The sequence below is a fragment of the Lissotriton helveticus genome, chromosome 11 (genome assembly GCF_964261635.1).
Source record: "Lissotriton helveticus chromosome 11, aLisHel1.1, whole genome shotgun sequence".
Classification (NCBI taxonomy): Eukaryota; Metazoa; Chordata; class Amphibia; order Caudata; family Salamandridae; genus Lissotriton; species Lissotriton helveticus.
The window spans coordinates 238,130,509-238,146,926 of NC_136072.1; the positions used below are offsets into that span (position 1 = coordinate 238,130,509).

Below are 16,418 nucleotides of genomic sequence, written 5' to 3' on the forward strand. Positions count from 1 at the left end.
AAATCATCTCTGAGTATGATGGGTTCCTTAGCGCCTGGTTGAAGGATGACACCTAACTTCGCCAAGTCCTTCCATCCCACTAAGATTCTGCCTTTTACTGCCACGTATATTTTTGTTTTTATTTCTCTACCTTTGAACGTTAATGTGTCACAGAAATAACCCATCATTTCGATATCCTGTTCCCCAAAAGCCTTGGGGTTTACGTCAGTGTCATGCAGCATTACATCCTGCCATTTTTCTTCAAATAACTTGTCAGATATAATTGGTATAGGTGACCCGGAGTCAGCAGTGAACTGTACTTCAATATTTCCGATTTGTACATCACCAATTGGCCCCTTTATTTTTCCATCCACCATCTCCACATAAAGTACAATTTTATCACACATTTCTTCATCAAAGTCCCCCACAGTATTCACCTTCACATTTTCAGCTGGTCTCTTTGTTTTACATAACGCAGTATAGTGGCCAAACCTTTTACATTTCGCACATCTTTTACCAATGGCCGGACACGACCTGCTATCAGCTAGATGTTCCTGTGACCCACATCTGAAACAACTCAAATTTATATTTCCTACCTTCTTGTCTCCCCAACTTTTCTCAGAACCTTTGTGGTCACTTTTCTTTTATCCTGTAAATAAAATACGTTGGCATTACTTCTGCTGCCCGACATTACCTTTGTAGTTATTAATGATGTTTCAATGGCTTTAGCTATGTCCGTTACATCCTGTAGTGTTGGGTTTCTGCATGTTAACAACCTCTCTTGCACCTTTTTAGAGTAACAATAAAATACCACTTGGTCTCTTATATAGATGTCAGACATTTCATTGAATTCACAATCCTTTGCTAGTACTCTCAAACATGCTATATACTCTTCAACTGTTTCACCTTCTTCCTGTTTCCTTAGCGCAAACTTATGCCTACCAACCATTATATTGCTTTCCTCATCGTACTGTTTTTCAAGCCTTTTTATTGCTTCCTGATATTCATTGAGAGGTATAAACACTCCTGGTGGACTTTCATATTCTGGTAGGCTATCGAATACCTCCTGACCAGCTTTCCCTAACAATCCAAACAGAAGTGACTTCTTCCTCTCTGCATCGTATTTCTTGCCGTCTATAGATACAGTATAGTTCTCAAAGGCTCTCAACCAACTCTTCCACTTCATTATGGGTTCCCCTGGTACCTCCAGGAAGAGTGGTGGAACGCATATATTATTACTTTGTGCCATCTTTATTTATAGTTTCCTCTAGTGGCAGATCCTTTGCTTGGTCTATTCTCCTTTGTTCTATTTTACTAATATATCCTTCTAACTTCACATAAATTATTTTTTCATTCACAAAACCTTTTATTCCTCTTTCTGTTACTTTCTTAGTTCAGGTTGCTTGTTTTCCTGTTTAGTAATGTACACTCCCATGTACTTCCTCCTCAGGTTCTACTGCTTATATTATCCCATTTAAATTGTTAATTTGCGTATATATATATTGTTCATGCATATACTCTTCATATGAGGCACTGCGCGTTTTACTATTTTTTAATGCGGTAATTTTTCCTTCGCTCGTGTACTGCGCGTTAGTCTGACTGGATTTGCCTTGACTGTCATCCACAAAATGGCCGCACGTTGTACGTTAGTGACGTTGCACCAGTGAGCTGACTGGGAATGAGCAGGACGCTCGGATCTATCCCGTCATGCCTCACGCGCGTGTAAATATCGCTGTGCGCCTCCTCACTTTGTCTAACAGTGGCGGCTTCCACAGCGGTGTGTCACTTACTTCCTTTCTTCTTTTATTATTTCTGCATTATGTGGAGTTACCCTCTGCTCGCTTTTAAAGCCGTTGTACACTTCGATGTCATCGATGATGTCCGTGAGCCTCTCCTCCGCTTACGTCCTCGTCGCCATTTGTTGTAAAGAGGAGACGGACAAAAGTGAGGTGAATAGGGTATTTATTAGGACAGAAAGGCCCACGGGGACACGGGTGGGGCAGGAGTGGTGTCAAGAACAAGCTATGGGGAAAATGCCGGGACGCCGGGGTGACGTCACCTAAATACCATTCTGGGGGCCAGGGGGTGCGGGGGCGGCGTCACCGTTACGAGTCAGTGCTTGCGGGGGAGGTGTGTGCTTGTGTCTTCCCTCTTGGTGTCTCTGGCACTTCAGTGGGTTGGTCAGCTCTATGTCTTGTATCTCGTACGTGGCCCTGTCTGTGTGTGTGGCTCTGTCTGTGTGTGTGCGTGGCTCTGTCTGTGTGTGTGTATGCGTGGCTGTCTGTGTGTGTGGCTCTGTCTGTGTGAGTGTGCGTGGCTCTGTGTATGTGTGCGTGGCTCTGTGTATGTGTGCGCGGCTCTGTCTGTGTGTGTGTGTGGCTCTGTCTGTGTGTGTGTGTGTGTGTGCGCGGCTCTGTGTACGCGAATACTCTCTACTACTCTCTAATGCTCACCTATTGCCATTGTAAATGACAATACCATTTATTTATGTTTTCAAAAAATAAAAATAAAAAAATGTCTTGAGCAATGCCAATAGCTCTACCTTTAATAATGCAGAGACCTTTGCATTGTAAATGCTTGTTTAGGATTTGTGCCCTGTAAAAACATATAAAGTCCCAAAGGCGAGACCGATTGCATTGCAAATGCCTGTGTTCTTTACATGAGCACCAGTTGCACACATTCATGTTAAGGCACGGGGAGATTAGGGGCCATATGTATCAAGCCGTTTTTGAATCGCAAAGTCCGAAATTCGCAGAATTTCGGCCTTTGCTACTCGCAAACGGCCGTTTTGCATGTTTTGGGATGTATGAAACATTCCCAAAATAAGGAATTGCAAACTTGTGCGATTCCTTATTTTGCCATAGCATTTAGGGAATCGCAATTTTGCGATTCCTTAAATGCTATGTATGTAGCATTTTTGGCTAGCGAATTATGGTTAAGAATTCGCAAATTACCACCAACTTTTAGTTGATGGTAACTTGCGAATTCTTCAAAAAATGCATATTTTGGCATTTTTTAAGGTGGCATGTGATGCACACACATGCCCATAGGGCATGTATGTGCGCCATATGCACACACATGTACATTACAGGGGTGCAGCAGGGTGTCTTTGAGACACCCCTGCACCCTTGAAATAATTCTCAAATTGCGATTAGCAAATTGCGAATTCGCAATTTGAGAATTATTTCGCAATCATTCCTATGGGCCTCCTGGCCCATAGGAATGCATTGGAAATTATTCCTTAATTGCGAATTCGCAAATAAGGAAGATTAAGGAATCGCTAAGAAATTTGTTTCATACATACAATTTTGCAATTCCTAAATAGCGATTCCTTAAAAATCGCTATTTAGGAAATGCAAAATAGTTTGTTGATACATATCGCCCTAGGTCCGAGCCTTGCGCCAGACTCGAACCTGGTTCCCCAGCTTTAAAGTCGGCCGCTCTAACCGTTAAGGCATCAACCTGCGTGCATGATCTTCATTTGTAGCTGTTAGTGATGCGGTAGAAATACTCCATAGCGCTCATACTGTAACGGTCTTGTTACTGCGAGCTTTGGGGAGATTATTTTCATTCTGACTGTTCCTTAATTGCACTGGGCCCCACGGCACCCTAGCTAAGCCACTGCCTGCACGCAATACTACAATACACCGTGGAAAAAAATATATTGCTCTCACAGCAGAAGCTCAACTAGAGCCAAAGTTCGGAGGGAGGCTACTAGAAAATTTCGGGGGCCGAAGCCCTTTGAGCCCAATGGGCGTTGCGCGCCTGTCTCGCAGCACTCCACTATAAAGCGAACAGTGTGCCTCGGGAGAGTGAGCCCAGAGCACCGCACGCCATACACACATTCACTTGCCGCAGGACACAATCGACGCCACCCTCCTCCTTAGTGACGGACAGGACCCACCCCATCCTCCGGCGCGCGAGGAGTCACGGGCTTGCCTGAAGCCCAGGTCACGCGCAGTAAAGAAAATGAAAACAAGCCTCGCGCAGTCTGACAGGCCGCCTCCTAACTGGCAGTAAAGGTGAGCCAATCAGATATCGCAATGTTAAAACGCAGCCAATGCAAGCTCGCGTGGGCGTGGCTGTGCGTCGCTGCCTGTCGTCCTGAGTGTGCTGTGGGATGGATGAGATGGGAAGCGAGTAGCGTCCGGTGCCCCCTTCTTAGGTGCGCACTGCGGCTGTTGTCCGCAGCCTCTTGGTAAGTATACATGCGCCTCTGAGTAACCCTTGGGGGGCTCCTCTGGTGCTTCCCCGTAGAAAGCTCTGCTCCCGGACGTGAAGCCTCCCGCATAAGTCTGAGGTTCCTGCTGCACAGGATATAGGGCTGTGTGTGTAGCTGAATAGCCCCCAGGATTGTCTTTGCACAAAGTACGTTTTCTTGGTGACTGGGGCGTAGCTGAAAACAATCTACAATTTGAGGAATCTAGCTACAGCTGTACATTTGGTTTACTTGGCTTGGCTGGATTGTGCATTTAGTAATCCTGCTCGGCGGTGGGTATTTACATCTGGCTTTAGGACAGAAGGCTGCACCTTTGGATTTCTTGGCTCGGTGTGCTGAACATCTGGGATGCCGAGCAGGAGACTATGTGTGTGTGTGTGAGCCTTTTTGGCTGAGATGGCTCTCCAATTGGCCAAGTGGCAGTAGGCGTGGCGCGTGGACTTGTAGTAGGAGGCTGGGAATTTGACCTCTGGATGTGCATGTGCAGAATGCTGTATGCTTGACTTTTTGCCTTGGGTTTTACATGTACGACTCAGGACAGAGATGGTTTGTTGCAGGAGGTTGTGTGTTTGTGCATATGGAGCGATGCTTTTCATTTGCTTTCTGTATTTCTTTTTTAAAGGGGAAACATACAGATAATTTGACTTCTGTTGAGTGACTGTCAATGATGAGATTAATGAATTTCAGGCCAATAGCTGTACATAATGGCAGCAGGGGGAGTTAGTAAGCTGGAGGATATTTGCTTAAATTACTTCATATCTCAATATGTATGTGTGGTAATATGGTACTTTTTTTCATGTGGATTTATATTTTATTTTATTTTGGCTGGGTAATGTCCTAAAACTTGACAGGCAGCAAAGTTTGAATGCACATGTATACGTTAAATAAATGTGGAACTATACGAGTTGTCACCTCTTCTTCTGTTCTTTGTTCTCAAAACACATAATAAACATGGATTAAGTAGCAAATAAGATGACAAAAAAAGGAATCTGGATAAATAGTGACGGAAATGTTGAAAAATAAATAAACAAACATAAAACTGGGAGCCTACTTACTATTTCAAGAGGCGGGTCCATCAGTAGGAGATGTGGTATTACTGCAAACTGCTATGCCAGTCATAGAGGTGGGTGTGAGCTGAAAGCTTGGCCGTGGCTCTGCCTGGGGCTTTAACGAGCTGAGCTTTCATTTGGCAGCTGTCTGCCACTCTTGCTCCGCCCTCATGCACAAGGAGGTAAAAACAAAACAACAACATTTGAGGTAGAAAGGAAAGTAGATACCTACTTATTGACTAATTTGTACTAACTGAAATCATAAAACCTAGTTTAATCGCTGCTTCTGTGTTTACCGATATTGTGTGTTCTGAGACACATTTTATTTTATCGCTCCTCTTTCTTCACTATCGCATATGAAAGTGGCTGGGCTGATTTTTAGGTCTTGCAGACCTGCGTTGCAGCGTGCATGTGCTGCTCGCTCTGCTCGCTCTGCGAGGCTTCTTGTAATCAGGATATTTCCAGAAATGAAGTTAAATCCCAGCCCATCTTTTTGATTGGCTGGCTTCATCGTCCATGCTAAACACTGGCTTCCGATTGAAAAGGAGGCTTCTTTGATACCGCCAAGTCTCCTTTTGGGACGGCCCATCCAGACTGGATAGTTTACTTTGCACAATGGCGACAGCTTGTTTATGGACCTCAGGCGGTGCCGTGTCCGCCTGTCGCCATCTCCCTCGGGCGCTGCCTGGGCCGTCCAACGAGTCAACAACTTGTTTACGTACGCCACTAAAGTAGCATCTCGCTCCGTTTATTTATTTTTACTTTATTTCGGACCGTGACGCCCACTTTAGGCGACACTGTGCTCCGTTTATTTCTTTCTTTTTTACAATGCTGCACCTATAGGATTTGCAACACCTATAGCATTGTAAATGCTTGTCTATTTTGTTTCTTGGTAACAAGTGACACGTTGTTCTGACTCACAACTGATTCGCAACAAACCTTGGATGTATATGAGAGTTCCTTTGGAGGAGTAATATAGACCACGCCCCTTGGATCGCTTGTTGTGTTTAGCTTCTTCTGTGAGCCAGAAATGGCTGAGTGAGGCAGGCGGGACAGACACTGTGAGTGCCCCTGCTCCGGGGGCTCTCAGATGTCTGTTAAGTCCAAGTTTAACAGGATTGGTGGTTCAGTGCAATTCCATCGGCAGAGGTGCAGGGCTTGGGGGGCTTTCAGAGTGCACAGACGGTGAGCCTGGCTGGTGGACTCCCACGCAGCGGCCTGTTCACACAGAGTAAACTGTTTTTAACGTACAGAGAGTAATCAACATGTGTCCTTGGGTGGCGAGAACGTTTTTGTGCAGTTCGGTGTGAACTGCGCTTTGCGGTACCTGGAACACTTGCAGGAGGTGTACCATGGAGGTAGGAAGGACAATAGTTTTACTAAAATTGAGTGTAAACTGCTTTCCGGGATGACCATTGTTTCTCAACGCTGACAAGCGAGTGTCACTTTGCAGCAGTGCTCGGGGGAGACAGTGTTAAAGGTGAAATGGGGTTTAGAATGTCTACACCCCATCATCTTGTGAACATTCCAGGGGGCCCGGGGCTAGCGATCAATAGTTCAGCAGGTGCAGTGGCACCAAGCTAGTTATCGGCAGGCTGAAATCCAATTCTCCCACCCTTTCATTTTGTCTCAAGTGGTAAAAAATACTTACATTCTCACTTCCCCGTTGGCTTCATGGATTTGCTTTGCCTCCATTACTATAGAACGTTTGGCGTTAATTGTAATTTAAAATTATATGCCTGCCGAAAAACCGCAAGCTGTTTTTCAGGGGCACATCTATCAACTGCACAGCACCGGTTTCCACGGGTGAAAGAGTCTTATTGGCCGCAAATAGCTCTTACTCCCCAACTGGTGCGGGCGTGCTGACCTATCAGGCCATGTTACTTGTTTCCACTATGGCCCACAAACTCTTGCTTCACAACTGTTTTTCAATTTAATATGTATCGGGTAATTCCTAAAATGCCTTTTGAGAAGGGCCCATTTGTACATTTCTCCAAAGCGCCCTTTGTTTGAATAACTCTGGGGACAAACACCAGCGTGCTCATGACACGCCACCTTCTGAACACGAGCGCACTCTTAGGAATGTTTGCCTATACCCAGGGTCACTACAATTTTATAAAGCAAGAGATGGCATGGCTTACTAAACCAAGAAAAGGCTCATAATACAGCGTGATGGATTATTGCCTGCTGGGCTCTGTTTTGACTTTCAATTTCCCTGATATTAAAGCAAGCATTGCCTGTAGCAAGCTCAAATCCATGAAGTCTTGCATACCTTGCAAGACACTTATAGTGCTTTTCTTTCCAAGTTCAAAACTGCCAATTTTGTAACAATTATTTGCAATGCAATAGGTCACGCAATTGCGAGAGTTTGAGCTATTGACACTGTAAATGACAACGTCTTTTATGTGTTGCTTTTTAAAACATAAGTAAAATGCATTGTCATTTACAATGCCAATAGCATAAACTCTCCCAAATGCGAGACCTATTGCATTGCAAATGCTTGTTATACTGGTGGGGCCCGCGAGGGACATTTTACCTTTTGCTGTTTGTTTTGATTTTTTTGTGATAAAAGCATATTCTAAAAAGATTTGGACTAACTGCACCACACCTCATGTCCTTTTATTGCAGGTAGAGCTTGCCAAATTAGCTAGTGAGCCCCTCAGCTGCATGCCCTATGACCAAAACAAAGGTATGCCAGCTTCTGTTGCTTAGGCAGTCTTGGGTTTTTTGAAGGACCATTTACATGCAGCTATTGAAGATGGTCTTGCAGTCAGGAACTCATGATTCATGCTACTTTAAGAAGATTCAGGAAGAGAGTCTCCAATACATCTTGCACGATGACCACTGTGTGTGTGTGTGGGGGGGGGGGGAGTGGGCGCAGTGGTGAGTTACCACCTCCAGAGCTTAAATGTATGTATTTTAACACTCGCTCTCTGGCTCAGAATGCAACAAACATATGGGGCACTATCAATAATAGTGAGCCTGACATGGTATTCGTTACTGAAATTTGACTAAACGAGGCATCAGGCCCGGATGTGACTGTTGTAATCCCTGTGGTATATAACATCATCATGTGAAACAGGAAGGGAAAGATTGGGGGAAAGGTCGCATTGATATACAAGTAGCACTTTAATTGTAAATCTTTGGAGATGATGCTGTCAACCTCTAGAGGAATGCTTGTTTTTCATATCCTGTTAGACTCCTATGCTTTTCCTCTAAGGGAGGGGCACTACTCTGTAGACCTACCCGTGCAAGGTTACCTTCAGCGTTTGAGGAAGTAGCCCATATGCTGTAAAATATGAATATTTCCTGCTGGCGGGAGATTTCAACTATCATTTTAAATCTGCAAACATTCCCAGCAATTATAAATTAGAGAAGGACCTGGAAATCGTAAACTTTAAGCAAGTGGTTAAGGGCCCTACCCATGTGGCAGGACATACCCATGATCTTCTATTCATGAACCGACTTCTCATGTAGGAGTTGGCACTAGAGCCCCTGGGTATGCTCTGAGCACTTCCTCATGCAGTTTACGATAGCCCACCTTAGGAGACTTCTAAGAAGGCTTTATATTTAATAGAGATTGCGGACACTTCATCTCCAAATGAGGCGGCCAGTAATTTCTCCTCAGCCTTGAGGTCATTGTTGGATATTACTGTCCCCATTTCTACAGAAGTGTGATCATGTGGGCCCTAACCATTTTGAAAAAGTGTTTTGGCAACGTTATGGGTATATTGATAAAGAAATCTGGGGAGCACGATCATCTCCAGGATCGCTGGAAATCTGGTTTAAGCGAATACTTATCATTTGTGCATCACCAAGTTAAGTGTATTGATTTGCTTTGATACTATTAAAATGTTTACTCCCATCACGTCAGAATTACAAAAAAATGTACTTCATTTTTGTTTTCCTGACTGCTGAATGTGTAAAATTAATTTACTGGTATTTACATTTTGTTGTATGTTATAGAAAAGGACATCCTGCAACCTTTCATTTCACACTTTGGGTACCCCAACATGATTGTAACATAATTCACTTACCTTTTCTTTCCCTGACTTTAAAGTGAGAGGAGCTTGTGAGCACCAATCTCCATGTTAAAAAAGCAACAATTTGTCTGAAGACATAGCCTGACAATTGACCGTCTTTGAAGTGCAGCACGTGTGACAAGATAAATACAGAATTTAAAAGCATCTTTATTTATTGCTTGGACTTTCACAACCCACCTACAGAATGAGTGAAAGGACACCAGAACCACTGCAATTTCATTTACTGGAATGAAGAGGGATGGGGACTGGAATGGGGATGCGAAACAGAGAGCAAATACAGTGAAACTCCCACCTGCAAACCTTTCTGCCCTACTCTTTATACATGCTTGTGTGGGGTGATGCTAGGGAGTTTGCTTACCCAACCAAGTGCTTCCTCAGTGGTGACCCATTGTCAATTTTGCGTCATTTTTTAAAAATCCATTAGGCATATATTTTTTTAATGATTTTTTTTTTGTCTTGTTCAATAGTGAGTTGAATAGTAGCTTTAAACGGCTAACGAAGACTCCACATGCATCCAACATAGCTGAAATAGATGTAATACTGTGTCTGGAATTGTAAATTGCCTTTGCCATGGTTTTATTTAGCTCAGCGTGGATAGCACTTCTAATCTGGGCTTAGAAAGTTTGCCAAAAATAGCAAAAGGCTTTGTCATCATTCTAACTCAGTATGTGTGGATGGATACCTGCTATTCTTGTACTTAAGATTTCGGCTAGAAAAACATATTTAAGTCGGGCCAATTTAGAGCTCCAGTGGTATTGTGGTTGCTGTGCATAGAAAAAATCACTTCCGCCAAAAGAGTGGGAACTTCCTAGAGTTTCCTGCTTGCTGGTGTTGTGAATAGCTTGTTTGTGTTGTATAATGGTCTTCCAAGAATGCCATTTCTGTCATGTCATGAAGAATTACATGCACATACTTTCTCCAGTCACCAGGCAAAGTGTAGTCTATTGACTTCAGTCACATAGTCAATAGGGAAAGGCCGCTGGCTTCATTTATTGAACAGCAATATCCTACTAACACTGCCTAATGATTTTCCCACTCCTTTAAATTGCCACGGAGACTACAGATTTAACTTTTTCAGGTTAATCTAATTATAAACTTCATACTAAGTCAGTCACCTGATACACTATTGTTCATACATAACACTCCAATTGCACACACAACTACAGGAATCTTCGGACTCGTCCTATCTGCAGTGTAAACATTGGGATGGTATGGATGACATCTAGGCACTCAACAGCATTTCAACACTATACCACGGCAGAATGTGCGCTATACAAATGTCATTAACATAACATAACCAAGCTCTGCTTCACCTGTGTATTATGAAAAAGAATGGCATGCAACCCAATGTTGCTGACGTTAAAAAAATGCGATAGCCCAGTTAAGTGAATTAATGGAAAAGTTTAATAAACATCAATTCGTGTTATAGTCCATTGAAAGCAGATGCACTATTCAGTTAAGATAACTTGTCCACATAGTAAACACTGCAGTCCTCATTTCACTTTCTGTGGGAATCCTCTTTTCACCAGAATCAAGATTACCATATGTGTGGAATGAATTCCCTGCAAAGGGTTTACCAGGTAAAACCTGGTAAAATTTAGACAACCACAAAAATTCAGTTTTGCTCTTAAGAATTGGGAAATTCACACAGAGCTACTGCTAGTGGCAGAATTGTGAATGGGGTAGCGCTTCACTCCTTAAATGTTACTCTCTGGCGAATCAGTATTTACCTCTCAAAAGAAAGGCCTAAGAGTATCTTTAGATTTGGAATTACAACATTGTATACCTAATGCTCAGAAACTACAGTGCACACCTAGTATTGCTAGGTGTTACCAGTTACGCTAATAATATGCTTGTGTTTTTTTTTTCTTCTTTTCAACAAATCAGTCCACTCTTGGAGTTTTCATCTGTTAGCTTGCTGTGACCCGCGTGGACTAACACATCTGATAAAGATGATCTATAATGTAAATGGCAGTGATAGTTGAATATGACACTAAAATACTGTAGTTAAAAAGGGATTTATGGTTCGGGCTCAAACGTGCAAAACCAAAGACATTTGTCAGTTATGGTAAGTAACATGCCCAAAACACAACGTAACTTGCGCAACCCTCTCTGTTCTCCTGATTCTCATGTCGATGTTTCTGTACTGTTGGCAAATTGGTGTTTTGAGCATGACAGGTTGTGCAATCTTTGGAGTGGTTTGCTAGTCATGACTGACAAATTTCAATGGACAGCCCTTACTATGCGCTGTTTTGGGCTGTGCACATCGGGGGTTGTATGCAGGGTTGGCCTGTGGCAAGACCTTAAGCCCAACCTGCCACAGGAGCTGAACCCCTTCTGTGTACATATATCAACCATGTGCAGTGGTGATTTGGAAGTAAGACATGGCCAGTGGCCAGGCTCTGCACTCCATCTGCAGTGGGTGCTGCGCAGTGGTGTTTGGGTGTCTTAACTCCTGCCCTTAAAGCAACAGTAGTCAGACGTTCTAGTGTTTGGTTTTACTTGTGTTTTAATTTTTTTAAATCGAATCTAGCACTTAAAATGGCTGCTCACGTGTCACTTTTTAGTGCTCTTTATCTATGGAGTTTTTTGTGTTTCCTACAAGTTTGGGACCCCCTGACCATTGCCTTGGTGTTTGACTCGCCCTCTGCCACCCCATGACTGATAGATTTTTTCCCCATTGTGAAATTAAGTTCCAAGATGGTTGGGGAAAAAAATCTGCCACTCACTTTTATTTAAAAATAAACAAAAACTCAGATTAATACAACTAAAGATATTGCACAGAACATACATGTCTGGTCCTCTTCTGGCCAGAATAGGCAGACGCTCATCTGATCTCTGTCTCCGTAATTGTGGTCTAACTGGTACCTTCTACCACATTCTATGGGAATGTCCAGCAGTCCAGGACCTCTGGAAACGCACCATCCAGAAAATGACTGATGCAATAGGGAAACCTGTTCCCCTGACCCCCAAATGTGCACTTCCCCACAGATCTAACTGCAATAGAACAGCAATGGGCGGCTCTGGGCTTCCTTTTACTGAAGCGTGAGATAGCCATGCAATGGGGCTCACCATCTAAACCGCTCCTGATTAGGTGGGTGGCCACTGTGGATGTGTGCATGCTGTCCGAGAAAATGGTTTACAAGATCAGGGGATGCCCTGGAGTTTGGGATAAGAAATGGGGACGATGGAATGCTTATAGAGGCGAATTGTGTACTTCCTCAGCAGACATGAAAATGACCAGGCCTCATATCTCCCTGTAATTGTGATTGTAATACACTGCTGTAATGAACGTGCTCTGTGACAAGATTGTAACCGTGATTGTTTTGATAAATACTACCTCTGCTTTTGATCAATAAAGTATTTAAAAAAAAACAAAAAACACTTATTGACCAAGGGGCAGATTTACAAGCCCCTTGCGGCACATTTACGCTGCCGTTGCGTCACTTCTGTGACGCAGCGGCAGCGTAAATCATGCGCCATGTTGCTCCATATTTACAACGTGACGCATCTAGGGAGATGCGTCACGTTGTAAACCCCTGCGCCACATGAAACCTGCGTCAGGTTTCATGTGGGCGTCCAAGCGCAGGTACGCCTCGTAAAAGTGAAGCAGTTAAATCTGCAAGATTTCACTGAGTCACTTTTACGGCCATGCTGCGTCAAAAACCTGCACCTGCGTGAAGCAGGCGTAAGGAGTGATGCAGCATGTTAGGCATAGGGCACCCCTGGGCCTTGATGGAACTGCTTCGTGCTTGCGACGCGACTCCAGCAATGTGCCGCACTTCCGCCCGGGAATGTGACACGCATCTGCCCATCCGTGCGCCACGGCTCGCCGCATTGTAAATTTGGCGCATCAGTGGTGGCGCGCGGGTGGTTTTACCTGTCGCAAGTGTTCTGCCGCATCCCTGCTGATTTGCAGAGATGCGCCAGACCGTGTAAATCTGCACCTAAATTTGTATGTCATGACTCGTGAGTTAAAATGGCAGAGATAAGTGTTAACTCTTTAAAGTCCGATTAGTAACTTTTAAAATGCTAATATCTCAAAAAGAGCTTAATGGTTTTCCACCAAACCAAAGAAAGTGTCCTTTATCACAAAAGCTCTATTTTCATGGCACGTTAGATGTAACTTTGTTCGGCTTTCTGGGCCTTAGATGGAAGCAAAATTAACCATGGGAGCTTAAATTGGTGAAAAAAAACTTGTTTTTTACTCCTCTTCTAAATTTTTTACCCTTGAACAGATCTTCATAAAACATGGCACTCCAAACCTTTTCTAAGAGTTGTGCGGGCGGACCGACAGCCTGCTGCGGCGGTCGGGAGAACGACGCCAAACCAAGGACATCTCGACCGCCATATTACAATGTTGGCTCGGGGCTGGCTGTGTTGTGGTGGCATGCTTTGTCTCATAGAGAGATCCTGAAGTGCATGCCGGCACAGTACAGCACCACTTGTGCATAGGGCGCACTGTTGCCATGCACCATGTCATGGATGGCATGCAGTGCACGGACGACTGTGCTGATATAAGGGGGTGTAACATGTGCTCCCAACCACATTTCCCAATGGGCTGAATCGCCCTGGGGCCCTTTTTGTGGCCTTTCAATAGGGGAACAATTTAATGGGCATAAGAGTAAATTCTTCAGTCACCTATTGAAAGAGATTTCTCCAAGAAGTGGCTAGGGATTGCATGAATGTTGACAGTCTGCTAAAATTCTACCTAAAATGTGATACCCTTGTTGTTGTGGTTAAATATTAAGTAGAAATTAAATATCTCACCAGACTCATTTAAGCATCTGTATGTTCCTCTCTTTTGTAGTTACGTTAATTGCTGTAGTAGACAACGCTGCTTCTTCATGACACGCGTCCCCCACATGGTCTCAGTATTACCTTTGCTTTTTCAATACTACTATTCTAATGTATCTTTGTAAAACCACTTTTTGAATTAAATTATTTTAAAGAACGCTATTCACAAATGTCTTCCTTTTCTTGGTTTTTCATGACCGAGAGACTGTACATGGCATCAGGCTTCACTTTGCTGTCGCAGTACAGTCGTGCATAATCTACTGCTTTTCTAGGCTATGATTTTCCATCCTTTTCATTAAACAGAAGTTCCAATATTACACCTGAGTCTCCCTCTCCTGTTTCATATTGTGCAGTCTAGGTCTGGGAGTACACTTCCAATAAACAAGCATTTACAATGCAACGGTTTCGCCTTAGGAGAAGTTAGAGCTATTGGCATTGCAAATGACAAAATTTGTATTTATGTGTTGGTTTTGAAAACAGATAAATAAATGGCATTGTCATTTACATTGCCAATAGCTTAATCTCTCGCAAATGTGAGAACTATTGTACCCTACGGACGAGCTCAGCAGACAGCAATTACTACCACCCACACACACACCCAGAGCTAGCCACACACACCCAGAGCCAGCCACACACACACAGTTTGCATTTTAAATGTTTTTAGTAAATAGCGAAAGCAAAGCAATGCAAAGTCCGCGCAATTAATTTTGTTGTAAAGAAACGTCGAGCATAGATTAGTTTCAAATTCCTAAAATCACTGGCACATGTAAAATGATTTATCAGCAAGCTCGCATGTCCTTCACATCTAGCATTGGTTCAACAACCGATTTTCATATGTTTGCCCTGGTGCAATAAAAACCTTTTTGTAATCAGGCAAAATGTGTTTTCTTATGTATTAATCCAGCAGCAGGATGCGATAAAATAGCACGGCCCTTAAATTGCGTAAGAGCAAAGTAGGACGCCCTCATGTGTGAGATCAGCTCACTGCAGAATAAAAGAGCTTAATCAAATAGCCAAATCAATTTGAATATGTAACAAAATGCTGTGAAAAAAACAGTGTGCTCAGAGAGCCAGTAAAAAAATTTGCATTTTGAGCGTGTCTGATATTAAGCTAAAACAAGTCAAAAGTGCAAATGTGCCATGTTAAAGTAAGCCTGACAAACAAAACAAACTCAAAACATAAAACAAACGAGCCTAGAAGCAAAAAGCAAAATGATGTTATAAATGAGCAACAGAGCAAATGTGCAAAGTGGTCTAGAAAGTGTCCAAGAGTAAAATATGATGAATGCACCCAAATGAAGTGGCCTAGCAAAAAGAGGCCCGAATAAACTCAAGTGAATTAATTAAGTGACAGACAATAAACTCGAATCCATTTATACTATTTTGAACAATACATGTTATACAGACAAATTGGGACTTGTTTTAATACATTACAGATATAGGAAAAGAGATGTTACACAAAAACAAAAACTTTTCTCATGCTTTCCCTCATGGCACTTATATTGTTAAAAACAAATACACTATATATAACATGTTGCAAGCATTCATTAGTTATGTCATTTTTTCACCAGAAGTAAACTTACAACTTTCAAATACATTGCATAAATTCATATTTTTGCCCAGCGTACTTCCTGCATGTACCATACTAACAGAAGCTTCACACAATAGACAATGAAAGCATTTACTTCTGCCAAACACACTGCAAGATTTGCCCTTGAAAAATAACATCTTGTTAGCGAAGGAAAAGATACAATAGAGCAGCAACGTCCAGCAGATAAAAATGAATACACAATGTATCTTAGTAATAAATGGACAGGTTATTTCAAATTGAATATTTTCCAAAGACCCTACGTCATGGGTGCCCATCATAGCTTCAGGCCACATCTTTCTTTTGTGAACAAATTGCACTCTGGAACATTAGTCGAACTGGCAATGCGAGAACGGGGCTCCAAGAATATATAATTTGTTAAAGAAAGCGCAGGCCTAGAATCGTGGCGTCTTGCTGGCATGGAGCTATCCATTCAGGGCCCCCTACGCAGCCTTTATGACACGCGGTGAACCTTCAAAGAAACTGTATGAATCCATTAAAGCCTGAACTAAGTGCCCAATGACATGCTTCAGGTCACACACAGCGTGACTGGAATACCTGGGACTCGAATAATAATGCTTCTAAGCCCATTGGGACAGCTAAAGAGAAACAATTAAACGGAGGATTTTCTCATTGAAATGAAAACTGATTCTTGACTGACAGCTACTATTTGTAACCTGAAGAGTGGAAGGCCTGGAAAGTGTTGACAATTACCTACATTAGAAAGGCTAGGAGCTGTGATC

General features: G+C 42.9%; 1 protein-coding gene across 2 annotated transcripts in view; it reads left to right on the top strand.

Annotated features, from left to right (window-relative positions):
- Positions 1 to 4,061: 4,061 nt before the first annotated feature.
- RNF13 (ring finger protein 13) overlaps positions 4,062 to 16,418 on the top strand; it is a 229,919-nt gene continuing 217,562 nt past the window's right edge. The window contains exon 1 of one of the 2 annotated variants that reach the window (XM_078668038.1): positions 4,062 to 4,177. The gene's annotated coding sequence lies outside the window, so the exon portion shown is untranslated. The remainder of the gene's footprint in view (positions 4,178 to 16,418) is intronic. The other variant, XM_078668039.1, reaches the window with a different exon arrangement.